Source organism: Furipterus horrens, unplaced genomic scaffold (assembly GCF_987537825.1).
Source record: "Furipterus horrens unplaced genomic scaffold, mFurHor1.1.pri manual_scaffold_4, whole genome shotgun sequence".
In the NCBI taxonomy this organism is placed as follows: domain Eukaryota; kingdom Metazoa; phylum Chordata; class Mammalia; order Chiroptera; family Furipteridae; genus Furipterus; species Furipterus horrens.
Genome location: NW_028327174.1, coordinates 164,824,170 through 164,851,474, shown reverse-complemented (window position 1 = coordinate 164,851,474; position 27,305 = coordinate 164,824,170). Strand labels below are relative to the sequence as shown.

Below are 27,305 nucleotides of genomic sequence, written 5' to 3'. Positions count from 1 at the left end.
ATTTTAAAATCAAGTTCCCAATCTCTCCAAAAAATAGCACCCAACCAACCCCCAAAAGAAGAATGACACGTGTTCTTCAACCATAAAAATTCCCAGTATATTCCCCAAGATTTTCTGTGTGAAGAGGCTTAGAACATGCTAAAATCTTCCTATAATTAGCAGCAAGCAATCTGTGTATATAAGAAGACTAACCTTGGAAACATCAATCAGCATTGTACTATATATCTGTAAAAGTCCCAACAATGTCCGATAACAGAGATTTTTCTCTAATAATTTTTATGAGTATAAAAATTTTACACCAATAGGATGCTACAGTAAGGTGGGAAGGGGGGAAAAGGGAGAGGGAAGGGGAGGGAGGGAGGCCACCACTATGTTTTCTGTAAAATGCTACCCAAAGCTTCACCAATGTTCAGTATAATTTGTTTTATCAAATGGCTCCATATAGACTTCGGCATGTGACATGTAAACACGTTTTTTAACACACATACATATAAAATAACTTATATTTTAATGATGGGGTGGGCAAAAGGAGAGGAGTGCTGAAAGGCAGAAAACACAAATCAATTACTCTTCTTGAGACATTCTTAAAATAAATGCCATCAGGGTTAGTTCCTCATTTTGTAAGAGGACAAAATGCTCTTTTTTCTTACTAAGTCATTACCAGAATGACAGCAACATTCTACTTGTGCAATCTAGGTTTCCTTCTTTCATCAGCAACCCTTTTGACTTTATAGCTAAGCAATCTTTTAAATGCCAGCACCTTAAAAACTTTGCCAGCCAAGAGAAAACATAAATTTACTGTCAAGTTTCAAAACCTAAGCTTTCTATTCCAGTTCTGCATTCCTAAGAGGAGGGACAAAAACCCAGCACCAACAAGCAGCAGTGAATAAGGACCCAACTGTGCTGACCTGATTTAATTTACTGCACTGGCCCCATGGAGCATTTAGCTATCCTTTAAGAATGCTTAAACTACCATGAAAAGCTGCAATGGGAATCACCAAATCACTCTCCAACCTGGACGAATGTACCACAGCAGTTATGGGGTGAAATTCCAGTGTAAGCTGAGAAAACAGAGGAGCATTTGCCAGACAAAAATCACTGCATCTCAAAGACATTTGGTTGTTAAGCTTTTGTAGGGAGAGGGGGAGGGGGAGAGAATAAAAGATAATGAGACACTTTGGGGCAGACCTAACTGATGATTCTAATGCTTAGAACCATCTGCCAAGCATATTTTCTTCATTATGTTGTTTACATAAATAAAATAGTCCCTTGCTAGGAGGGTTGAAAAATGTGTGGGCACATAAGGAAACTGAGTTCTTTAGTTTGCCTGCATAATCTAGGCAATAAAAGCTACTCTAAGGAAACTTACTCAGCTGGCAAAACAAAATTTATTTGCCTCCTTTAACTTTGGACCTAGGCTATATTAAGTCTGAGTAACTATGGAAAAAATCTGTATTTTCTTAAAAATAAATCTAGAAAAATTGTTTTTACTGATGCATGTGTGTTAACACACATATATAACAGAAAAGGGGGGGGGGGTCCCAAACATTTTCTTTAAAGGTCTCCTTTTGTTTCAAAGACTTCTTAATTTCTTTAAGTTGTCATGCCAATGGATTTTTATAGTCGGTCTAATTGGCAGCAGGGGGGTGCGATGTGTGTGTGATTTCATAAAATTAAGCCGGTCATTCCTCACTTTGAAAGCTAAAGTTGCCTCGGAAACGCTGCTGCTTTCACGGTCATCTAATTTCGCTTCTTTTGTCCCCCAGGACCCAGCTTTTGGAAGGCATCATTTATTTACAGGCCTTTCCACTGGGCTTCAGTGATCAGCCAATAATACTGTGGACACACACTTCTAATGGCCTATGTTTTGAAACTGAGTTTAATCTAATGGCGTGAGGCCCAAACTCCTTTTCCAGCACAGCCATTAAAGGATGTAGGTTATTGCTGTTGTCACCATTGATATTTGTCATTGTAATGTAATTAGGGCCCTAAAATGATGCATTACAGCCCTTGGCATAGCTTCTATTAAAATCTTTTCTTCTGCTCACTGAACTGCGACCTGCTTTCTGATGAATAACAGACAGACAGCTTTAGGGTAAGGAGCAGATTCATCAAAGAAGTATTTTTCAGCTTTGGGAAAAGAGAGGGGAAAATAGGCAACCTAGGAGGAAAAGCACTAGGGGAGGAAAAGCCACAATACACATTTGAATTTCATCTGACCACTTGAAATTCTGATTGTGTCTGATGAATCTTGCTTAGACAATATATTCCCAGTCTTCGAATCACATGGTTAATCAGGGCTCTAATCTGCTATCCATCAGCCTATGCCAGCACTGTAGCTTCCAATCAAATTTATAGGTGATGCGGCTCATGCATCCCTGAGCAAGTACATTCACAGATAGCCCATTTAAACAGGCAGAGATTCTGAAATACTGCTGTTGAGAACCTGGATGTTATTATAGCATTCAGTGCTTTATGGACATTGACACTGCTAAGTATTGTCTTCAGTTGCCCATTATATACCCAAATAGCATTAATGGCCCCAATAAAAGAACAATTGTTAATGTCAAAATATAACAAAAGGTTGTTTTTGCAACCACAGTTTGTCAAATACATTAACAACTTTGACACTTCTAATTACATCTTCCTCTAGCCATCAAAATATTCATTTAAAAAATAAGTTATACATATTTTTCCACCCTCAACTCACTACTATTCTACATTCCGTCCCCTTCAGTAACTTCCCACCTTTATGCCAATAAAGAGAACCAACAAAAATGAAAACCATTTCCAATAAAAAAAAGTGTTTGAGAAAATATTTTAGAAAAAAGGTTAACTAAAAAGGGCATTCTATGAAAATCCCTTACCTAGGCACTTAACACCTGGCACATGAACACTGACAAGCTAACTCTAAAGTGGTGATGACCAGTGGACTAGTAGCATAACCTGTTAGTAATGGAACAGGAAAACACTGGGAAGAACCTTTTATCCCTTTTTTCTTCACACTCCAACTCAAGAACAACTGGAAATGTATTAATGACCTTGCACCATGGAAAAGCAAGGTCATGCATTGACAAGAATGCCACCATTCAATCACTAGACTAAAAAGCAACAAATACTAAATAAAGCACACGGCATCAAAAACATATTTTCCTTATCACTTATAACAAATTACGTTAGTTATTTAAGTAAGGCAAAAAACGAGTTAAGACTATACTTAAACCGAATTACTTCTCAAATAGTTCTAGTACAATAAATCAAAATTTTATTTAGATTTTGCCTATATAATTTCCTTTGATAAATAAAACAAATTGTATTTTAACGACATAATAAACTTGAGAGAAAGTACAGATCACTTTATTTTAGATGTATCAGAAGCTATTGTTTTTAAAAATGTTTCTCAGAATTTTTAGCCTCTCATTGAAATAGGAAGAACACTATTACACAGTATTATTGAAATGAAACAGAATAACAAAACATTATTAGAAAACCATTTCAGCAGCCAACTGGAAAAAAAAGAGAGAGAAAGAACAATAACAAAATAAACCCAAACAGTTATAGTTGCAGAAAAACATTCTTGAATATTTCACAATTAATTTGTTTACAGCGATTTCTTTGCCAAAACTTTATTTCAAAGATGACTCTATTTTATGTGTTTATCAAGAACATAATACCCATTATACATTAACACTTTTTAAAAAGTGAAGAAAAATTCCTTCCTATTCTGTCTGAAATCCTTTGTGAAATAAGTACCAATAAATCTTGCAACTCTCTTTCACCCTCCTTTTACCACTGCAGAACCAAGACTGTAATTTTAACTCAATCAGAAAATAAATTATCTTGATTTGTTCATCTATCTACTCCAAATTTTCTGAGAAACAGAACAACCTCTGAAAATGATCTTGCCTGCCCCTAGATTTTAAAAAAAATCAGGAGTAGTGAAAAATGTTTCCCAAGTTAATAAAAACCCACACTAAACATAACGAAAAATTCAAGTAGTACTATTTCTCTACCCTGACAACTCAGTTATCTTATCAAGATTCAACTTTATAAAAGAAATAAAAACACGTAAAGGACAACACTAGTTGTTTTTTTTTATATATGTGTGTGTGTGTGTGTGTGTGTGTGTGTATATATATATATATATATATATATTTTGTTATTTTTTTTAAAGCAAACTGGAATAAGTCTTAAAGATTTAAGATCGAAAGCAGTAAGCACTGCTAAGCAAGCTGGTAAATCAGGATCCTAAGTTTTATTTTAGTTTCGGTGCTTACTTTGCACAGAATATTTCATATTACTTAATAGAGCAATAAACTGAAGTGATAACATTATTAACAATCAATTTAATAGGACATCTATCAGTTTCCCGAAGGAGTGATTCAAACTACCAAGACTTTTTTTCCTACTAAGTATTAACTTTTTAAAAGCTCTCATCATCCCACTTGGTTCAAGAAGGAAGAGGTTCTAAGGAGAATTGAAAGTTCAACCGTTTTTTACCCCCTTACCCCAGGAATGTAACCAAAGCAATGATTCTACTGATGTTAATACCTTTGAGCAATGTCAATCTGCTTTGTGTTTTGAACTCATGTTTATGCTACTTTCCTGTGTGCTAGGTGTGCTATAAAGAACACAGTGCACACACCAAGGTGCTCCATCTCTCTGTCTTAAGATATACCTATGGGTGCTACAGGGAGTGGGAATATGCAGACCAATGTTTTTTCCCAGAGAACAGGACAGTATTCCTCCATTTCATGAAACTATTCCAAAAGGTGAAGTGGTATTTTACTGAAGCATTTTTTTTTTCAACGGTTAGAAAAAAACCTCTTAAGCTTTTTAAAAGCTCTTTAAGGGTAATCCCAGATATTTGCCTATTATCATACCTCCATCTTTTGGGCTCTGGTTATTGTGTTTAAATACTGCTCCAAATGTTAAGAGTGATACATTATCAAGGGTGAGAATGGTGATCCATTGTGGCTGACGGTCCAATTATTCCCACAAGGTCAAATCATATCAGTTTTCAAGTCTGAAAAAAACTATAACTGATGCAATCACGGTTATCCTCAGCTCCACCAGAGGGGTGCGACAGGGAACACGGGGAAGAGATGGAAAGGAAAAGGAGGATGTCAGGAATGGAAAAAAAATGTCTTTCTCCCATGAGCTTAAAACTTCAGCCCCCATGGAACAGGGTAGGCCCGGTCACAGACCCTGATTACTCTGAGGACTAAACACCCACACCCAAGCTGGAAAATAAATGCCTGTCTACTCAGCACCCCTGCGCCAGCAAGGCCCACCAGATGCTTTTTGGTTTCTCTTTTCCTGTCCTCGGTCTCTCTTTCCCTGTCTCTGAAGCTGAATCTGAATCCCTATCTGTCTATCTGTCTGTCTGTCTCTCTTTTTCCTCTCTACTCTCTCCTACTGACAGAAATCTACAGGAGGTTTGGAATGATGATTCACAACTAAGAATTTGGTAGTTAGCCATAGTGGAGGGGACAAACATTCCTTGTTCCCATCGTAAGTGAAGATCATTCACCTTGTTTTTGCCCCAACATGATCTATATGATTAAATGCATGTGAGAAAAACCTAAAAGACACAGAACTTTGGATACGGGAATAACTTCTTACCAATTCCTCATCAAGAACAGCTACCACCAGGAAAGCAACAACGCACCTTTCATACACTGAGAGCCATGCTGTATTTCGCATCGATACTTCCTTTTCTTTTTTATTTATCTCCATTTTTCAACAAAGCGTCATCAATATCCACATTCCTCAACACCTTCTTTCCTCTTGTCCTTTTAATTCTAGCCTCTTCCCAATCATATAAAATTTCAACTCTCTGAAGCCATAACTGCCAAGATACCCTTCCAACTCCTTAGCCAGCTCTTATTAAAACTAAAGTTTTGCTCTTCTGCTGTTTGCACTTGTACTGCTCTGCTAAATACAAATACATCCATTACCAAATAGCACAGCACACAAGTGAATCCACAGACACCGGCCTGGCCAGAGCATGAAGGAGGAGAAGCAAAGGTCTGACCCTGGCATCAAAAAAGACAGGAATGAACAAAGCATGGCAAGGATGAAGGAGGGGTCCTCTGCCTGAAATGCCTTCCCCAGATCTTCCCATGAATTTTCCCTACTCATCATTGCACTCTTGGCCCACGGGACACTTGCTCAGGTATCTTCCCTCACCCTCTGTGACTCCTTCTCCCACTCACTCTGCCCAATCAGTCTTTTCTTCACAGCGTTTAGCTGACATGTTTTTGTTTTCATGAACCTCTCTGTACTTCTCAAACTTTAATGTGCACACAATCACATGAGAATCGTATTCAAATCCAGCTTGGAGTGGGGCCTGAGAGTCTATACCCCTAACCAGCTCCAAGGTGATATAGATGCTGTGGGTCTAGATGACACCCTGAGAAGTAAGGTTCCAAAGAGTGTAGGCTCATGAGGGCAGAGATGTCTTTGTCTACAGCCTCAGTGTCTGGTGAGTGGAAGACACTCAAAAGTATTTGTTGAATGAAGAGAAGAAACTGCAGCTCATGTTAGGTGGTTGGAATCGCCTGAAATCTTTGCAAGCATGCTGAAATTGTTTGGGAAAAATTAAGAGCAAAGCCTGCTTATAGAGTCTGATTTGGTTTGTTTACCTTCTCATCGCCATCCTTTTTGGCATTTGGGATGCCAAGCCTACTCAAAAATAATAAATAATCACAGTGGACCTCCACAAATGCAAATTCACTCCAGACAATTCCTTACTGATAAGTAAATGATTAGAGCTTCCATTCTGAAACCTTTGCAGGACATGTTTTAAAAGACTATTTTAGAAATACAATAAGAGACACCACTTAACCTCCTTCCTGAAATTATTCACGACAGATTGCCATCATCTGACACACTGGAATTGGGGTAACAGGAAAGACAGCACTCTGGATGGGCACCTTGCATGCTGAGTCACAATAAATCTCCACAATGGAATCTCCACAGTGAACCAGTGGGATCATCCCGACAGCCCACGGAGAGGCCCTAGTCATGCACCAGCGTCCCTGGTGTCACAAAAAGTAAAAGAGTGCGTCCTGGTAATTTGAGGTGTAGTGGGTTATGGCAATTATACACACAACCACACAGGTAGACCAGTTCGCACATTTTCAACCCCACTCAACACCTCGACAGTCAGAGACAGGCTTGGGGAGCCAGGGACCCAGGTGTAAAGCGAAGACTCCCAGAGTGAACACGCTGTGGGAATTCCTCCCAAACAAGGTCCAGGAATGCTGCAGCTCCACGTGGACAGGATCCCAGGTATGGATTCGGATACACAAAGCCCCTCCCCTCTGGCCCTGACAAGCCTGTTTGAATACTCTCGCTGTAGAAGGGTTCTAATAATTAGAAGTTTTTACTTAGAACCTACCAATCCTGTGCCTGTTTTTATCGTTCTGTTTTGTTTTGTTTTTTGTCATTGGTACAGGGTGTCCCACATGAAAATCCACTATTGCTCACTCATTCCGCACCCAAATTCTTTCAGTGACTCACATAGGTGTGACCCCTGTACACTGGTTAAGAAATTAAAAGAGAAAGAGGCCCATACCACAGACTAAGAACTCCGTAATTTAAAAAAAAAACAAAAAACAAACAAAAACAGTACTTCTTCTACAATCAGGCTCATATCTATTTTTATTTTCTTCTTTTTTTCACACTTTAAGCAGGTTGAGAAAATTAAAGGTATAGAAAACTATTGTCGTCTATTTTTGCTCCTGTATTCCTAGTTACTTTTAAAATGTATATCAAGTTTTTAAATTGTGCAGGTAGTTCAAAATATTTAAACACATGTACATTAGTAAAAGCCAAATCCATGAAGGCATTGCTTTCTGTCCATTCGAATATTTACTAAGTCCCTGCCGTCACGGAGTTCACATCACAGGGGCGGGAGACAGAAGCAAACAAATTAAGTATATAAAGAATTTCAGATACTGAAAAATGCTAAGAAGACAACAAAATTGAAAGTCTAAACGAGAAGCCTAGGGCAGGGGGTGGTATAGTTTAGGTAAAATCAACGCAGGACAAATAAAAGTGACTTAAAAGCTGAGCCGTGGCTGGATGCAACATCTCTCAAAGCAGGTTCCATACCAAGTTTTGCAGATGTTATTAAGAGGTATTAAATACATCAAGAGCTCCCTGATCGGGTGATCTCACAGAGCTTAAACAAAGTAAAACAGGTTTCTTTCTAGTTGGACATCTCCGGGGCTCTCGTTTAATGATGTTAGTTATAAATCTTTGGAAAGGAGCACATAAAATGCAGTCCTAATCAAACTTCTTTGACTGTAAAACCCTTTCTTCTAAGAGCTCTTTAGAGGAGATTATATGAGGTGGGAAATACTGAGTTAGTCCATGGTTCCCAGCCTCGGCTTTACATGAGTATTACAAGTGAATCCTTCACAAACACCAACGCCCAGGGCCTCACCCCAGACCAAAGAACTCACACTCTCAGCGGGTCCAGCCCACCTGTCAGTATTTTATTTTAAAGCTCCCCGGGTGATTCTAATGTACAGGCAGGATTGAAAACCATTAAGCCAGAGCACAGGATGCATGCAATAAAAACTAAGTGAAAAATAAGAATGGAAAGGGTTCACTGGGGTCAGACTGTGGAAGGTCTTGAACACCACACTCAAGAGCTTGAACTTTATTTGGAAGGCAGCAAGGACCTATCAAGGACAATTCCTAGGAAAACTATGATAAATACCAGGCAGGAGGGTAAGACACTCCAGCGCATTTCTGCCCTCCACCCCCTCCCCTTTCTTGCCACTGATTATACTTGAGTGGCTGTGGAAGGACAGAGGAGATTTATAACCACAAAACATACCACAAGAGGAAAGATGGAGAATGAAAGATAATTTCGGAATAGAAACAATATGAATTCCCATAGCACCACAGACTTAGCAAATTCAACAAGATGCTTTCAGATATCGGGTCATTCATTCACTCCTACCCTAAGCTAGCAGTTATGGTAGAAAGAGCACAGAATGCCCAATTGATCCAGGTCCTTGAAGCGTTTATAATCTAGTATAGCAGAAGAGCAAATGGAAATAAGCACAGTAACAGACACCCTGTGGTACCTAGGCAGGACACAGAGGAGCCCTAGAAATGCGAAAGTGAGGGTAGCAGAATCCCCGTCTGGCTGAAATTAACACAGTGGCTTTGAGGAAAGAGCAGTACGTAATCCATATCAATTCCCGTTTTCAGTGATTGTCTACAATTCTGTCAGGCACAGTATTATAGTCTAGGAAAAGAGCAGGTGAACAGGAGAGATTTATAGAGCTCATAATCTAGCAAATGAGACAAACATTTTAAAAAATGTAGGGTATTTTTAAAAGCTTAACAGTGGACTTCGTTTCCTGGAGTAACTGACAGTGAAGTAAGTTTGCTAGGCAAAGAGAAGGGCAGGGAAAAGGGCAAAAATTATCTACGAAGTGAGGGGCATTCATACTGAACAAGTGGGACAAGTGCAAAGGACGGGGCAGCAAAGTAATGCTGAAGGAGCAGATCCAGAAGAGCCTGGTGTGCCAGGATTATCTCCGCCTCGGTTAGGCCAGGAGGAGGCGACTGCATTCCTCACAAGGAGTCATTTTAAATACGGTGGCTCAGGGTGCCCATCGTCATTGCCATCATCATCCTCAACTTCATCCAGACCTTCCTCTGTGCTAGAAGTTTCATTTAAACTCAGAACAATTTTAATAGGATTACTTCTGTCCCGTTTTACAGGTAAAGCCAAGGAAGAGTAAATGATCAGGCAGCTGGAAAGACAGAGACGGAAACACATGCAGGAGGAACTAGGACTGGATTCCAAGAGACCAGAGGGTGACCTGAGTGCGGCTGAACAGTGAGGGAGAAAGGCAATCATCACCTCTGGATTTCTGGCCTGAGAAAGTGGGTGGATGCTGCTGGCATTTGCCAAGACAGAGATCACTGGACCAAGAGCAGGCTTGTGGAGGCTGTCTTTTTAAGGCCCGCTGAGTTTAAGTGCCTGCTGATTCTCAGTTACATGTAGGGATCTCAGAGGAGAAACTCAGCCTATAGAAAGAGTTGTGGATTCATCTACTTCGCAGCATGGACAAGATCACCTAGGTAAAGGGTAAAAGGAGAGAGGAGCACAGAGGCATGTTGGGAATATTGGCTGGATTTCTAAGTATAGGAGGGCCCCCTAAAGAATAACCCAATGTGAATAAATAGAGAAGTGGTACCCTGAGCTACTTAAGCCCAGATAAAGGAATAGAGAGGGCAAAGGCTGCAGACGCAGCGATTAGCCAGGAGGCCAGCACAGCAGCCCAGGCCTAACAGCACGAGTCTGACAGAGTGGTGGTGAGGGCCAGGAAAGGAGAGAATCAGCAGCCTGCTGTAATTCCGCTAGACCTGAACAATGAAAGTAAGAAATCCATGACTCCAACATGTAAAGCCTGGATATGGTGCTACCATTCATTAAAGCAGGGAAATCACAGGACTGGTTTGGATTCAAGGCTTGTTTCCGGAGACAGTCACAGAGAGGCAAGGGAAAAATTCAAACTCAAGTGATAAAACACTCTGGAAAGCACACCGCATACTGTGGATGGCACAAATGTGCAGTCTGGAGTCCCAGGGTGACTAGTTACTAAGCCAGCTGAACCATGACTCTAAGCAAATCCCTAATGATTTTGGACTCCACTTTTATAACCATGAAATGGGAAGAATACTAGTTGCCCCATATCTGGTTGGCAGAAATATTTATGAGGACAAACTTATGAATAAAATCCTTTAAGGTAACTAGTTCTGTTCTAAAACAGAACTGAGATTAGATAGTGTTACAAACTGAGTGGCTGTATTGTTAAGATATCGATTCAAGCTCAGGGTTCTTCCTGTCTCTCAATTAAGAAAACATTCCTCACTGGGGTGAAAGGGGGAGCAGACTCACTGGCACAGAAATAACAGACAGACAGTAGTAAGACAGTGCCTCCCGACTGACTGGAAAGAGAAGTGAGGTCACAGGCCTGGGCCCAGAAAATCTGCTACTTCCTACTTTCTTGAATTGTGACCCAGAAAAGACATTCTCAGTATTTATGTTTTGCTACTGGCAAAGGACTTCTCTTCCTCTTTTCTTGGTAAACAGATACTTGCCCTGGATGCAGTAAATTTTATATATAGTAGTAAAAAGTAAAGAACAGAGGGCTGGGGGGAGAGGAAGGGAAGTGGAGGTGAAGTCAGGCTTAATTTCAAAGCCTCTTGCAATTGAGGACTACAGAATAGCAGTTATGTGAGTTACAGGAGTATGTGCTTTCCATCAGGTAGATGGAGAAATGAAAAACAAAAATTCTCCATAAGACATACTATTTAGAAGTACTCAAAAGAATTTAAACGAGTTTTGCATTAACCAAAGCAAACTGCATGGTCTCTCACACCTTCCTACTTATGAATCTGTGTCAACTGCCATGACTTAAGTTACTATTGTGCACATGTCCCCATCACCCTGAACTTAATCTTACCTTTGACCTCACTTGTCTCTGAATTTACCTTTTATTTTGGGGGTTACATTTCCTTTATTTTTTATGAACTTCAATTTCAGTCCATTCCTAATTTATAAAAACGACCCTAATAAAACTTTTGATTGAGTAAATATTCTACAGCTTGCTACTGAAAATAGTTAGTCAATCCCCAAACTGTTACCCATCAGCAAGAAGAAAATGGGCTCCTGCTGGAATTAAACCCACTATTGCTTAGTTCAGTTAGGTGGATTTTTTAATTTTCAGTTTTATTTTATTTTTTTAATAAAGGCATTCTCGATGAAGTAGTTTGTTGATTGACAGCTTGGTATTGCCCACCTTTCAAAATTAGTTCACAGACCTGCAGAGTCCACAGACTACACCGAGTAGCACTGCTCTAAAACAACACTCCTAAATCGCTAACTGTATTCTTATTGCCTGGGTGGTTTAGCTCAGTGGATTGAGCGTCGGCCTGCGAGCTAAGTGTCGCTGGTTCGATCTTCCAGTCAGGGTACATCAGAGAAAGAAAACTCTGACTCCAAAAAACCTCCGCTGCCTTGCGGCATACCTCTTCAGGGGAAAGGCTAAGGGAGTAAACCCCGACAGAAAATCCGGAGCCGGAGTCCCTAAGGCGGTTTGACGTTGTAGTCAACACCGGCAACTCCTGCGGCGCACCTGAACCCAAGCTGTATCGACTCCGTCTTTCCCTTGGACCCTTCAGCTGCGAAGAGAGGGGGGGTCTGCTGCATGGGCAACAGCAGACCCTCCATATTACCCTGCCCAGGCTCTGTAGCTTCAGCGTCATCGCAAGATGTCGATTCAACACGGGAGGAGACAGATACCATGTCACTCCCGAGTCGGACTGCACAGCCATTCTTGGCGGTGCAGATAGACTCTGAAGAAGCTACACCATCGTCTCTCGAGACGGACGGCTGCCGACGACGACGATTCTTATTGCCTGGGACTTTAGAATAGGTAATAGGTATACTCCTTCAGGGCAACAAAATTCTTAACACAAACCTAATAAATGATATAGTCCGTGATCCCCTGTCTGGTTCACATACAGAAGCTAAGTGTTCACAGTTATACTTAACAACTTAAGGGTAGGTGATGGCCTAAAAATCAGTTCTGCAAACACGCCAAGGCAGGGGTCTTCCCACTCGATCATGCTGCCTGCTAGTCTGCAGCTGTGCTACAACAAACAGAAATAAAAGACTACACGGTTATAAACAGTATTTTCTTATTCCTAAACAACAGGTTTAAGAAGAGCTTGAAAAAAACATTACAGCTTAAGGATGTTTGTGCTTCTCCTAAAACAAAACATACTGCGAAACTGGAGTTTTGCTTGCTTTAACTTACGTTTAATAAATTTTCTGCAGAGAGTGTGCTTAAAGAAAAACCAAATTAAAATAAACTGTACTACTTCATGATTCCTTTTTGCCTAAAATATTGCTCAGAAATTAGAGGACAATATAAACAGGGTAGAAGAATGAGAAGAAAGGAAACAATTTGAAAGTCTAAGTACCTATAAGAGTGAGGTCTCTGAGCAGAGGGAGGGAGGGATGACAAGTGCCCCTCTTCTTTATAGCAATGTGCCAAACCATTAGCCACCAGCTGGAGCTCAGCCAGGATACCTAAAGCAAGGTACCATAAAGATTACTTGAGTTTGCTGAATTATTCCAGAGATGGGACAGAGGGTATGTAAATACCACCCTATGTATTAATCTTGACATCCTAATCAGGGGTCTCATTCAGGCAGCACATGATCCCCATGTACTATATAAACTACACCATGGAAATAAGAAGTCATATAGATATGACAGCAATTTGGAGATTTCTGGTTCCTTGCTACTCAAAATGTGGTCAGTGAACCAGCAGCATCGACATCACCTGGGTGTTAGAAATGGAGAATATCAGGCCCCATCCAGACCTGCAGAAACAGAATCTGATTTTAACATGATCCCCCGTGGCCTGTGTGCACATTAAAGTTTGAGAAGCACCGCTCTAGTTCACTGGTTCTCAACCCTGCTGCACTTCAGAATCACCCCTGGAGCTCTCAGAAAAATACTAACGCCCAGGTCCCAGGTTAGGGGACCCTAGAACCAGCATTGTATAAGCATACTGATCTAGTCCTATCCCCTCGTTTCAGGGATATGGATGAGGAACTGAGACTCAGAAAAGATAAATGATTTACCAAGATAACAGGTAGTTACTGGATGAATTAAGAATAGATCCTAAAAAAATATTTAGGATTGTGAGGCCCATATAAAATGTTGAAGAAACCATAGTTACCAATAAATCAAAATTAACTTTAAAGATCTAAGGTTTTGTTTTACTATAGACTGTATTGTACTTTTGTGCTTTGAAAAGAAATAAAGGCATATACATGCCTATTTTATGTACTGCCTTTTAAACCTTGACCTGTATTTTTCAATAGGGGTTAAGGGAGCATAATTCTCCATCAGCCACAACACAACCAGTAGAGACCCAGTGAAGCCTCAGCCTTTAGCTCCTGTGTAGGTCAGCACTTAGGTCAGAGTGGTAGGACCAGGGGTGATTCTTTTCATTTCCTTTGCTTTCTAAAATTTCTTTAATGTAAATGAATATATCACTTTTTTGGCAAAAAAAAACCCAAAAACCTTCAAAACTACCTTTAAAAAAAGATCTCAATTTAACTTAGATTGAAAAGTCCAAAAAACAAGGATAATCACTGTGTTCTAAGTTTCCCAAAGCAGAGAACTGATACTTAGCACACCTAAGATGAGAAAATTCTGCCACAACTGCTGACCCTTTTGGTGGTTGATTATTATGTCATTACATTTAAATTGCCCATAAATTAGCACTAGATACATGGGCATGTGGTGGGAGGTGTGGGTGGAGTGAAGGAAATTAAAAGCTGCGGTCAGACTTGAAAAAAAAATACTCCATAAAGCAACGTATGTTTCTGACAGTTGAAAACAGACTGCATGACAGACAGCAAAACCACATTTCCGCTTTTTTTTTTTTTGGAATGGATCTGTGGCTTCATGCCACCAAGCAATATTTTGGTTTACCAAAATGTACTCTATGGCCTTTTTAATTTCATGTTTACTTAACTTTCCTTACTATCACTGCTGTTCTCACTCAACTACCACAGCTTAAGACTAGCATTTAAAGGGGGGAAAGTTTAAAATACATTTTAAAATGCCTCACATTAGGAAAAAAGGAAGAAAATAAACCACACACATAAAATGCACATTGGCTAATATATCCATTGTCATTTCAGTATTTAGCTCATACATAATTAACAAAAGAATTATTTCTCTCAAAATATAGTAGAGACTTCTCAAGATAATTACAGACCCAGCCTCATGTTTACATGAAATTTCTCAACAAGGGATAAGGAATCACTGACCCATCTACATTTCTTGGCCAACTGATATAAAAATGGAAGAAAGAAACAGAAGAAAAGAATGACTGGAACCAAGAGTTCTCATAACTGATTAATAATTTAGAGGACCATATGCCTATTTTTAATGTTAAAAAAACTTGAGAAGGAAAAAGTAAAAAAAAAAAAAAAAAAAGATAATTTGCAAACTCCCACTATTATATCTTATATAAAGGTAATGGTGGTCACCAAGCAAAATGAAGAGAAACACCCTCTCATACACTGCCACGAGAGTCAAACACCTTCCTTAAAAATGTAAGTTCCTGAAACCACTGCCCACAAAGGGCTGCCAAGGAAAGTCCCCTGTAGTCTGGGTATGTAATAAAGGCATATATACAGGGGGTTCTGGACAGGAGCACAGATTTGCCAGGAGATGTAGGGAACGCACCGAGATGAAGACATGAAGATGAGAGAAGCAACAAGCTCACTTTCCTCCCTCTTCCTCCTCCGCCTATCACTCTCTCTGCCCTAGCTAGGCACCTCATCCCCTGGCATAATCAAGACCAAGTTTCCCTCTCTAGGGTCTCTTTTTCTATTAATGGTACACACTATATTTCTGCCAGTCTGCAGGGGTCACTGTCTTAGGCCTTTATCCTATGCATTTCCACAGCACCCAATGAGCTGCTGGGGTCACTTGGGTTTCTCCTTTCCGGCAACATGTCACCAGCTCAACACTGTCCCTCTCTAACATTTATTGAAAATTAAACAGACATGATCCTTCCCTACTGTCTGATTAACGTTCTGCTTGGCTTTTCTTTCATAGCTCATGTACTAGAACTAGCATTCAAGGCCTATTGTGATGCATCCCAAACCTACCTTCTTAACCATGCTCTCCTATATACCCAATCAAGCTGGAAATGCCAACCACAGCCTGAAGGTGCGCAGCATCTTCCTTACTCTGTGGCTTCCACTTGGAATCCTCCCCTTTCTCTTCCTCCTGCCTCAGTGATCCCCCATTCAAATGTCCCTGTATCCTCTGTAACAGCATCCTTAATCACTCCTGAGCCAGGAAGACTTCCTCCTCTTCTGTCTATGTAACAACAGTGTCATCACCACACACTGTCCTGTACTGTTCACACTAGTCCATATGCCACACACACAAAAAACAGTTAGAATCTCCATGGAGGCAAGTGTTCTGCCTCTCACAACTTCCTCGCTCTCAAAGCGTCCTGCACATAACAGGAGGTCAAGTAGCATTTGTTGAATGAATGATTAAAGGCCATCACAACCTTTGCCTTCCATCCGAGGCATCCAGCACTATTCTCTTAACCAAGTAACTAAATGAAGGAAGAATATAAAAATCTCAGGAGGGTTAAATCCTTTTTCAGGATTAAGTCTTTAGGTTATAATCTTAATTTTTTTAGGTCTAGTTCTAGATATTTCAGTTTGGGAAGCTATTTTCATTTAGAAAGCTAATTTTGGGGCTATGCCTCAAACAAACATGACAAAAGCATGCCCTCAAGCTGTAAAATTGAATATCAAAAAAGTGGAATTTATAAATCTAACCTTTGGAAGCAGGAGTGAATAACCATCTCACAATCCAAATCCAGCAAAAAGCTCACCAAATTTTTTTCTGTATGCATCCTAAACTGGTGCAAAATACCCTACGAGTTCTTGCTTAGATTGTAAGGAAATCCTATCAGCACTCCTTAGATCTGGGTAAAGCAGATCTTAACTATGGGCCTCCTTCTCAGGTCAGCCACAGCCAAGTATTTGGAAATGAGCTGCCATATTAAAAAGCAAGGCTGTTGTACATAAATGTACTGTGCCTGATCCAGCCTCTCCTACATCCCATGAATGGAAGAAAAAGGTTTTCAAGTAAGTAGAGCTGTCATCTCCACATTCTGGAACTTATATAAATAAAGAGCTCACTGGAATTTTTGCAGGACACAATTTCTCCATTAAGAAGCCAAAACAAGCATTCTGTCTTCTCCAACTTAGCCAAAAAAAATGTTCACGCAAGTAACTGTGGAATTACCACCCTGCTTTTTATTGGCCACTTTAGGTGAACTATATTTTTTGAGGTTAACCAAGGCAGACATACTTAGAGGTAATAAGCCACACTCCAAAACAGTTCTATGTCCCAACAAGATCAAAGCCTTTAAAATAATTACCCACATTCACAGAACAGCACAACAGAGTATGTCAGGGTGGGGGCATAGAGTAGGCCCAAGCTCAAGTAAAACTGAAGTCCACTGACCAGTGCCTGCACATTCAAAATACAAATGGACCCATGTTCTAGACTCACAGGCTACTTATAACACTTGTTACAATGTGATCAGAACTACACAAAGACAAACACACTTGCACCTAACCATGAAGCAAAATGAAAGAGCAGAACTATTTTGCAGAAAGATCTTGCAGAATTCCTCAGCTGGGGCAGACCAGACCTACGGGTCAATGCTGCATTCTCAGTTGGCCCAGTCTGTCATGGATCTTTGTACTAACCACAGGGGTATCCAGGAAATTGGAAATTGGCTGAAATGACTGAGTGTTCAGCATGGACAAAGGAAGGCTTGTAGTAAGACACTTCTGAAAAACTGTTACCTAGAAAAGAATTAAGACTAATTCTGAGGTCTACAATGGGTAACCAGGACACCTGGGACTCACTTCAAGCAAGAAGTTTCTGCTAGTCCAATGGTTCCAACAACAACAACAAAAAAAGTCTATTATGCTACCTCCTTTAGGGAAAAGATGGTTGTAGAACATCCCCAATCTGCACTTGAAATAGGAGCCTACTACCATTAGTCTACTCTGTTCATCATCATGAGAAAGGGAAGAGAAAACCTAAAATGGCAAGTATAGTTTGACAGTTTCTCTCAAAATGACATCATTAACTAAAGAAGCCAGACAAAACTGATTCTTGTTCTCTACCCATTAGATGCTGGCAACACCTGTTAAGCTGTGACAACCAGAAATATCTGCGGACAATGCCAAATGTCCTTGGGAGACCACTACTCTAGAGAAGTAGTTCTCAAACTCCTTCCTTCGGGTTCTGGCTTCCTCATTGGATCAGTGAGTGTTAAGGACTCTTCTCCCAGGCACACAATTTTGCATATAAGTTCAGGGACTACAGTATACATGGATCCTTTAAAACCCAGCTAATGATTTCCATTCCCATTTTCACCCCAGGTAGGCACTCAATGCTTTTTCAGTCCTCTGGATAAACCATTACAAAAAGGTACTGTGCCCATGTTTGAAATTTCATGATCAGAAACATAAAAATATCTACAGGCTTGTGGTCATCAGGCCAGGAGCCAGCAGTGACATCCACAATACAGATGAACCAATTGGTTCACTAACCCAGTGTGCTTATTCACAAAACAAAACAAAACAAAACCTATTTTTACTCATCCAGGAATAACTAACCAATTCAGGGTCATGTATGGCTTTGCAGTTCTGGAGCCCTGATTGAAAACTACCCTCAATATTTCCACTCAATATTGGTAAACGGTTCTGAAGAAAAAAAATAAAGGAATTGTTTTGCAAATTAGAAACTGAATCTGAAGACAAAGCTATTTCCACTTATTTTAAAAAAAAAGAAGAAGAAAGGGAAAAGAAATGTTCCTCCACTTGTTCGGCCAGTGAAATGGGGCCAGAGCAGGACAGCCACGCTGCGTCCATGCACGCAGGGGTCCAGCAGCCAGGTGGAGAAGGACGAGCAGTAAAGAACTTACTGATCTGAGAATTCAAACAGCATTTTCTGATACAAACATACCTAGGAAGGACACCCACTATTATTTATAACACTTCCCCTCACAGTGTTCTGCAGGGGGCCACAACCCCACAACCCGGGCCTCTGATCGGTGAAGTGGCCTGCTAAAAGCCTAGGAGTCTGACTGCAAGAAAAGCTCTCCTGAGCTCCGCCTCCTGTCGTCCCCTCCCAGGGCTCACCTCCTCCCCAGCCTCCTCACCCCCCAACCCCCTACCCCCGCCATGTAAAAACCGGTCCCTGGTACCAAAAAGGTTGGGGACCAATGTGTACAGAACACAGCAGACTAACCAGATACATCTAAAAAGCAAAAACAAAACAAGCTTACCATATTTAAATGGTCGCTTAGGAGGCAGGTATTGCCAATGGTTCAGAACAGAGCTCTGAAGCCAGACCTGCGCGTGAACTCCCCACTCTGCAACTTACTGGCTGTAAAGCTCTTGGCAAATTTCTTAGCTCCTCTTCAACTCAGTTTCTGTACATAATAGGGACAACCAAATCCCCTCCTCAAAGGGTTATGAATTAAATAAATTTATACATCCAAAGCACCGAATGAATCACCTGGGACACAGGAGGCGCTCAATAAATGTTAACTGTTAGTATTATCATTCATATTCACCAAAGATACACATAGGGAAATATAGGTTAACTATATGTAGTCACCAATATGCTCAACCTAGAGAAGGACATGTAAAATGTGGCCATACATGTGAAAGAAGCAAGCTAGCACACGGCTCTACGTAAAACACTGGCATGGCAATAATGGGATATTTTTAGCTGTCTACAATGGCCTAACTGTTCAAAGTAAGGTTCTTAAAAAAAAAAAAAAAAAAAAAATTAGTATTTCCTCATATATAAAATTGCTTTTAAACCTTAACTCCTGAACTGGCATGCTCTAGTATCAAGCAACAAAATTAGGAACAGAGCTTCTGCTAATGCTGGTCATTTTTAAATCATATGATGTAAGAATTGAAAGATACTCTAGAAATAAATCATCACCTGGAAATAAATCAAATCCTCAATTTAAAAAATGCCCAGTTGCCAGCTCAGGGACCTATGGCAGAACTGCCTTGAGAACGCTAACCTTGGATGGCCTACAGGAGGCCATTTTTGTTCATCACAAAGCTGAAGTGCTCAGAAGCTAAGCTCATTCATAAAAGGTTGAAACTCAAATGTAGAGTGCTCTAGGAAGTAAAATAAAAAATGAAATCATTCCTTCAGTTTTTCCAGCAATGATTCATTCATTTGCTCTACCAAACATTGCTTTAGGTGCTAGGTAAGAAAATAAACTCTTCCCTTTAGAACTTATACTTTAGTGAAGAAACCTGATCTCTACTTGATTCATCAGCTCAAAAAAGCTAAGGTTAGATATTTTCCCCTTCCTTATTTACCTAAGATTAACTAATAAACCGAGTTGAGAAAGCCACACCATCGCTTAGTAAAGGATCTTGATAAGCAATGCAAGAAACTTCAGGACGTAAGACAACAAGCTCACTGTTGGCCAGTTTACAGGCATGCTTTTTTACCCCAGGAGTCAGGGCACAAACCTTAGCTAGAGACACTGACATATCCATTGGATTCTGGAACGGTAACTAATCCTAGGAGCTAATCAAACAACAGGTAGTAAGCTATGACGTATCCCTTTCAACACTTTGGGAGAAAATTATTGGATTACACTATAATTCACATAATTTCAGAAGCTGTGTGATTAAATATATGCCAAAGGAAAAGCATCACTTTAAAGGATCACTTTAAAGAAGCCCTTGTATTACATTACAAATATACAAGAGGGACCCCAAAAAAACCCAGAATTTATTTATAAAACATTGTGTATTCATTCTTAGATGGTTAAACTTCAGTCACCTTCAAAGTACTCTCCATTCGTTGCAATACACATATTGAGACATTTTTTCCATTGCTCAAAACAGTTTTTGAACTTGTCGATTTTGATACCTCTTAGCACTTTGCCAGTTTTTGCTTCACCTCTTCCACATCAGCAAAATGTTTCCCTTTGACGACTATTTTCATCCAGGAAACAAAAAAAAATGTTGCTCAGGGCGAGAATGGGTGAATAGGGAGGGTGAGGCATGGGCATCATGCCATTTTTGGTCAAAAACTGTTGAGCACCCAGCGGTGTGGACAGGTGCACTCGTAAATCACCCATCATGAAATGGGCAAATGCGTTGAGTCTTCAAAACAAACAAATTCACTGAAGCCGAACACAGCGTCTCACAAGAACGCCAGCTGGTACTCTGACACAGATAGGTTCCTAGAACACTCACCTAGCAGAGGAAGCCCTCCAGAAGATAATTCTGGTGTTCTTGGGTCCCCCCTTGTATGTTTTTTTAGTACATGTTTTACAGTAACTGCTCTAGTTCTGCATCAACACTACTTTTGCCTGAATGCTGGCCCTAAGAGAATCAGTTAATTCTAACTTTGTCATTTAACATCTGAGTCATTTTATTCAGAGGGAAATGCTTTAGCAACATTATTAGCACTTAAATAAAATAATGAATAAAAACGTATAAAGTTTATACTTTATAATAAAGTAAAAAATCTATGTGTCTATATCTATATAGATATATACAGGGTGGGACAAAAATAGGTTTACAGTTGTTCGTATGGAAATTAATACAATAATTAACAGTAATACAAGAATAAACTGTTTCACATACTCACAAATGTAAGCCTAGTTTTACGCTACCCTATAAAATAAAATATAAAGTACTATATGTGTGTGTGTGTGTGTGTGTGTGTGTGTGTGTAGTATATATAGACAGGTATCAATTTCTACTCATTGCTTAATTTTGGAACTTAAAATAGTTCTTAAAATGAACTTTCTGAGACTAAAAAGAAGTGACAGGAAATCTCAACTTCTTTTCACTGGGTCATAGAAAATAAATTAAAACCAAACAGTCATCTTAGACCAAAGGAGCTAAAAGAGATCTCAGTGTTCCTTTACAATCTAACTTTAAGTTGAAAAAAGTGGTCCTGAGAAGTTAAGGTACTCAGCAATATCACACAGCTGGTTACTGGCAAAGTCAGAACTAGAATATCTGAACGTCCTGACTCAATCAAGTATTTTGGAGGAGGTAGCAGAGCATGCTGGTAGTACAGTATTCCAAACATAGCATTTGGAATACAGAAGAAAAATCTATCATACCAGTGATCTGAAATTGAGTAAAACTCAGGACCTATTGTATTTTACTGGCTGGCTGATCTCAAGAAGTTATTTAATTTCTCTATGCCTCATCCTCCTCATATATAAAATGGAAATACAATAATACTATAATCTTATAAAGTGGTTGTGAAAATAAGTGAAATATCACCTGCATAATTAACTCTCTAAAATCACTTATTGTTAAAATTATTCCTCTTTCAATACTATCTCATCTTCACTAATAAAAAACACAGATATCTTCAAAGTTCCTTGTCCCTTGAAAAGAACTAAAAGTTTGCATTTTTACTGCCTTGGGGGGAAGTTAGCTCAACACACCACAGGGTAGTTAAGATCATTATCTCCCCACACTCACTCAAACCACAGGCATACTGACCTATTAATAGTACAAGAACTCTGCATATACACACTGACTAGTGATAGAAAGATCTTCAAACTGAATCTCAAATTCAGTTAGGAAGAATTCATGTCTGCATCTTCAAAAAGGCAGATTGCACATACTAAAATACACATATTCTGCTTCAACTAGCCTAACTCTCCTGAAAGGCACACAAAGTTCAGTTGCTTTTACTTTCCCTTTCTGACTGACATTTTCCCACAACTTAACAAGTAGGCAGCACAGACCTATCCAAGCTGGGAAGCTCTGCACTTGTTATCCTACAGCCTACATATATCCTTAAAAAATATTAAATCATACATATTCTTGTCTGGCTCAATCCAAAAGCAAGTATTCCCTCATTCACCAAATACTTTCTGAGCACCTACTGTGTGACAGGCACAGTTCTCAGCACCAGAGAACAATAAACACCCATGTTGCTATGGGGCTCCCATTCTAGCAAGAGAGGGGAGAGACCAGCAAGAAACAAGTTTATAGCTAGTACAGTGTTTGCAAAGTGCACTTTATGAAAGTGGAAACAGACAATTAAATCAAATGCTTTGCTAAAAGGGGGTCTAGGCTTCATGTTTTAAATTGTGAAATCCTAACCTCCCTTTGGGCAAGGCCCTGGCATTGAAGGGTAAAGGGAAGAAGACGGAGGCTCTGTACTTACACACAAATGCACAGGACAGATCTCTACCTAGACACCTGCTAGACTGCCAGCAGCACCCCTTGCTCCTCATCTTGCATAGAGCTGAGAACATCATAGAAACCAGCACACTACCTGCTGTTTGGAAACAGCATGGTCAGTGATCAAGAAACATTTCCTTTTCTGCCAGGGACTCTGGCTATGCAACCTCGGGCCCTTTGCAGACCTACATAAGCCCTGTTCTCCCTGCCAGCATGTTGATCCTCCAATACTGTGACACTGGGCTAGTCTAAGCCCTTAAGCCTCAGTGTCATCTGTTCAAGAAGGCCAGTGGAATGACACTGCTTGGCAAACTGTCGGGTACTCCACCAACAGAAGCTATTTAAATAAATACATGGATCCAAGCTTGCTACTTGCTTTATAGGAACATCAGGACGATTAAGGAGAACATATAAAATGTCTTAAGCTCTTTGTAAAGAAAGAGTACTAGAGCTCATAATTTCTGCGATTACTATTCTTTCCAGTTATACTTCTTGCATTTCCAAATTATTTAACTGAAACAATCCACAGACCTTCAGAAGCAGAATACAGAGTCAGAAAATATGAACAGAATCCTAATTAAAATTATAATAATAGTAAAATAAGCTTGCTAAAAAATCAGAAAGTCAATATCCTTTCCTCAACCTCTCATTGCCTAAGCTGCTGCAAACCCCAGGTCACTGCAGGATCAGAGACACGCCGTGGCCAGCAGGCTTGTGCATGGAGCCCAAGTCCCCACCAGCATAGCCGTCAACCTTTCTTTCCATGAAACACAGAAGCTCCCTTCACAATACAAACTGTAAAGTATTTGCGGGCACAATCCTCAAAAATGATGACAAACTGAGCCACTCACCGGCGGACAGAGTACCTAGGGGCATCAAGGAAGTCCTTCTCTTCTGCTTCTTTGACAATCCAGCTAAGATAATCCACACTTTGACCTTTGTCCAGTGCAAGTTACACACTACAGCTCTCGGGCAAGCTCTGGCTTAGTGGTAGAGGAATAGCAAGAGCTTGGCATACACACTGGGTCAAGTCCAATGAAAACAGAGAGGGTATACAGATTTGTGCTGATGAATGCCAGCAAAATCCCTCTTTACAGACATAAAACAACTACCACGAGCAGCTGTTACTAAGGCAAAGTCAAAACAACTCCAATTTCTGCTTTCGACTATGACTTGAGGCCGTTCCCTCTTACAGTACAGCAATAATTTCAGAACCTGTTTGCAGTGTACTTACTCCAAACAAGTCGAGTCCTAGGCCTTTCAAACTGTCATCATCAGTGGAAATAACTGTTTCCCACACCTAAATGAGCCGTCTCCTGCTTCTCCCCAACAGCTCGGCTCGCAAAACTGATGATACCTTTGCACCGAGGACACTGAATGTGTTACCATGCTGGGGTGGCTAGTTTTTTAACAGGAAGTGTGGGAAGGGATCAAGGGAAAGTACCCTCTAAATATCACATCCCTTTCATTCACTCCACAGCCATCAAATATATTATTGCTGTACTTAAGTAATAAACCAGAATAACCAGTCAAATCAAAGGCAATAAAAATGTTCTCATGAAAAACAAACAGAAATAACTTCTAAGTGCACATCTTAAACATTTAATTCTCAGTTGACTTGGCCTATTCTATTGTGAATAAAGATACAAAGAAAGGAAATTCTAGGAAAGGACAGACGAAATGAAGAACGTGAGATGGTGCTGGTGCCTGTACTATCTCAACTTCACGGGGGCTGCAACAGTACCCCAGACTCATCTCATTCATCAGTTCATGAGCCAAACTGGTTCCAAGTAATGTTTCCGAGGATACAAAGAACTGTGCCTAGCAAAACAAAAAATAAATATAAATAAACACTATCCAGTAGGGAATAAGAGGCAGTGAGGAGGGAATATCCCTTTGTTTGAATGCTGCAAAGAAAAATCTTTTAACAGTAAAAGCAAAACATTTTGCCTTCATTTAAAAGTTTGAGTTGTGTGTGATTTCCTGCATCTAAGAACCTCTTTCTCAACTACAAAGAGGCCACAAAACATCACATTTTCCCCTCCCAGCTTCCCCCTTCAAAAACCCACAAGCTGGTGATTAACAAACAGCCCCTTGTCTTCAGGCATAGTTTTAGAAGCCACAAGGAAAAGATAAAAGTTAAATGGAAGCACAAGTTTGTAAACAAATGAGAAATAAGTTGCCCAGGCAGGAAGCAAACCAGATCTTGATAGGACAACAGCTCTTCGCCCCATCTGTGGGAGACTCCAAGTTGAAGAAAGCAACCCCTGCCTTCTTATCCACTAAAAACAGTCTGGAGGGAGAGTTCAGGCCCAGCTTCCAGGCCCTAACTCTATCTGTGCTGAGCAGCAGAGAATGCCCCATCACCCTAGAAGTTCTGGGTATGAGCCTGAAGTTCAGTGACTCAAGGACAAAGCCAAGGACTCTCCCAGCCTTGCAGAGGCTCTCCATTCCAGGAATGGACTGGGTGGACAGACCCAGCTCTTACAAGACATCCTCCCAGGTAAATTCATTGTAAGTCCTGAATCCACTACCGAATAACTATTATCACCTTATGCAGATCTGATCCTGTTGGATCATCCCTTAGGGACATAATCCATTTCTTAGAATCATTGTGAGAATTAAAGAATTTTGACCATGTGCCTAGATCAGTAGTAAGCACGTGCCAGACATATAATAAACATTCAATTCCATTAATAAGGAAATTCCAATTCCATTCCACATTACTGCTGCAGGTGAAACAACTTCAGATATCCTATGAGAACTCAAGAAAGAAAAAATGAAGAACCCAACATGCAAGAAGAAAAAAGGGGGAAGCCTGCGCCATCCAGAAAACAATCCTTATTATGCACATACCCTGACAGGTGACATTCCCTCCACCAGATCTGCCTCTCTTGAAGATCCTGTGACAAATAAAACAGCTTACTGGGTCCTGCCCAAGGCACTGTGCCTCTTGGTTTCAACTATCCTAATGCCAGATCCTCCAATTTTGAAAAAATATAACTTAAAATCTACACACCTAGATTTACTAAACAGGGCTGAAGTCTCCCTCTCCCCAAAATGTCCAAATCAGAGAGCATCAGGGAGCTAAAAACACAATAACCTCCATTTGGGTAATATTAGTTGCAAGGTATTATCGAAGTATGAGTAATCTTAAATTAGAAAAGGTGGCTTTAAAACTTAATAGAAAAAAACAAATAAAAACACAAATAATTCCCCATCACACATGTACCTAATTTTATCTGGGGGTTCTTACACTGTCATCAAAAGTTCATTTATAATCTCTCTTGAGATTTTCCAATCGAGTAGTGTCCACCCACTGTTCAGCCCCTTTAGATTATTCCCCAGGGTTTATACAGGAAACGAAAGCTCTCTTGGCAAAATTTTCATTGGTTTATTACTTTCAGATAGAACACCTGAGCTCGAATAATACCTTTCATTATACAACAGTTTAATCACATTCATTTCTAAAAAATTAAGTCATTGTGTAAGAATACAACAGACTCATTTTTGCCTACATGCTGCAACACCTACTCCTCCAAATCTAAGCATATACAATCTAAGACAGGAGATGTGTAAGAAATTAGTAATGCCCGAAAGTTTTCTTGTGGGGAAATCTGGTCCCAACAGAACTTTAAGCGAACTGATTTCCATTGTAAGCACTGTTCCCAAATAAACGTACTGCACCCTAGAATCAAGTACACTCAAGGCTGGAATGTCGTGCCAGTCGTATATTACTTCAGCCTCAATAAATCCCCTTCCACTCTCCAAATCCTTGGCTGCTTTCTAAAATAGTCCACGAAAAAGCACCAACCTAATTAACAACAGCCTCCTCTGCAACTGTGGCCTTGATTTCACTTATTTACACATTAACTGCAGTCTCCTTTTGGCCAACCCAGTCTATTCTCTTTACCATACGAAGCCTTTTATCTGCCCTGGACAGCATTTTCTCCAGCAGATGAAGTAGATGCCGATTGATTTGCTGTCGAGCATGGTAAATTAATAGCAACAAATTGCTGAGGGCCCGTCTCGCTGCTCCACCATGCTTCGGCAGTTTTGCTTTATTTGCTCCATGATGGGCAGCAGTCGGCCTCCTCCAGTCAATTTCTTCTTAACAACCTGCAATACTTTTCAATGGTGAAAATAGAGCTGTTCCTTGTAAGTCAGAAATCAATATCCTATTGCCCTTAGAAAATGCTAAACAAGCAGTATTGGCAATCCACTTGGTACTAGAGGGTATCAGATATAATGCAAATCCATACTGCTTCCCTCCTTGTAGTTATTACAGTTTGCTAAAAGGTTCCTAATGTCATTTATCATCATTTACCATCGACCAGAGAAGCTATGATTATGATATCCTATCAGTTGGCAAGGCCCTTTCATTTCTATTCAATTAATATTTTAGCAGCACTCAAATGGTT

The 27,305-nt window shown here is 40.1% G+C and overlaps 1 protein-coding gene across 6 annotated transcripts in view; it reads right to left on the bottom strand.

Annotated features, from left to right (window-relative positions):
• The window catches only part of LOC150013217 (transducin-like enhancer protein 4), a 144,426-nt gene that overhangs the window by 109,300 nt on the left and 7,821 nt on the right, over nt 1-27,305 (bottom strand). The gene's annotated exons all lie outside the window — the stretch shown is intronic.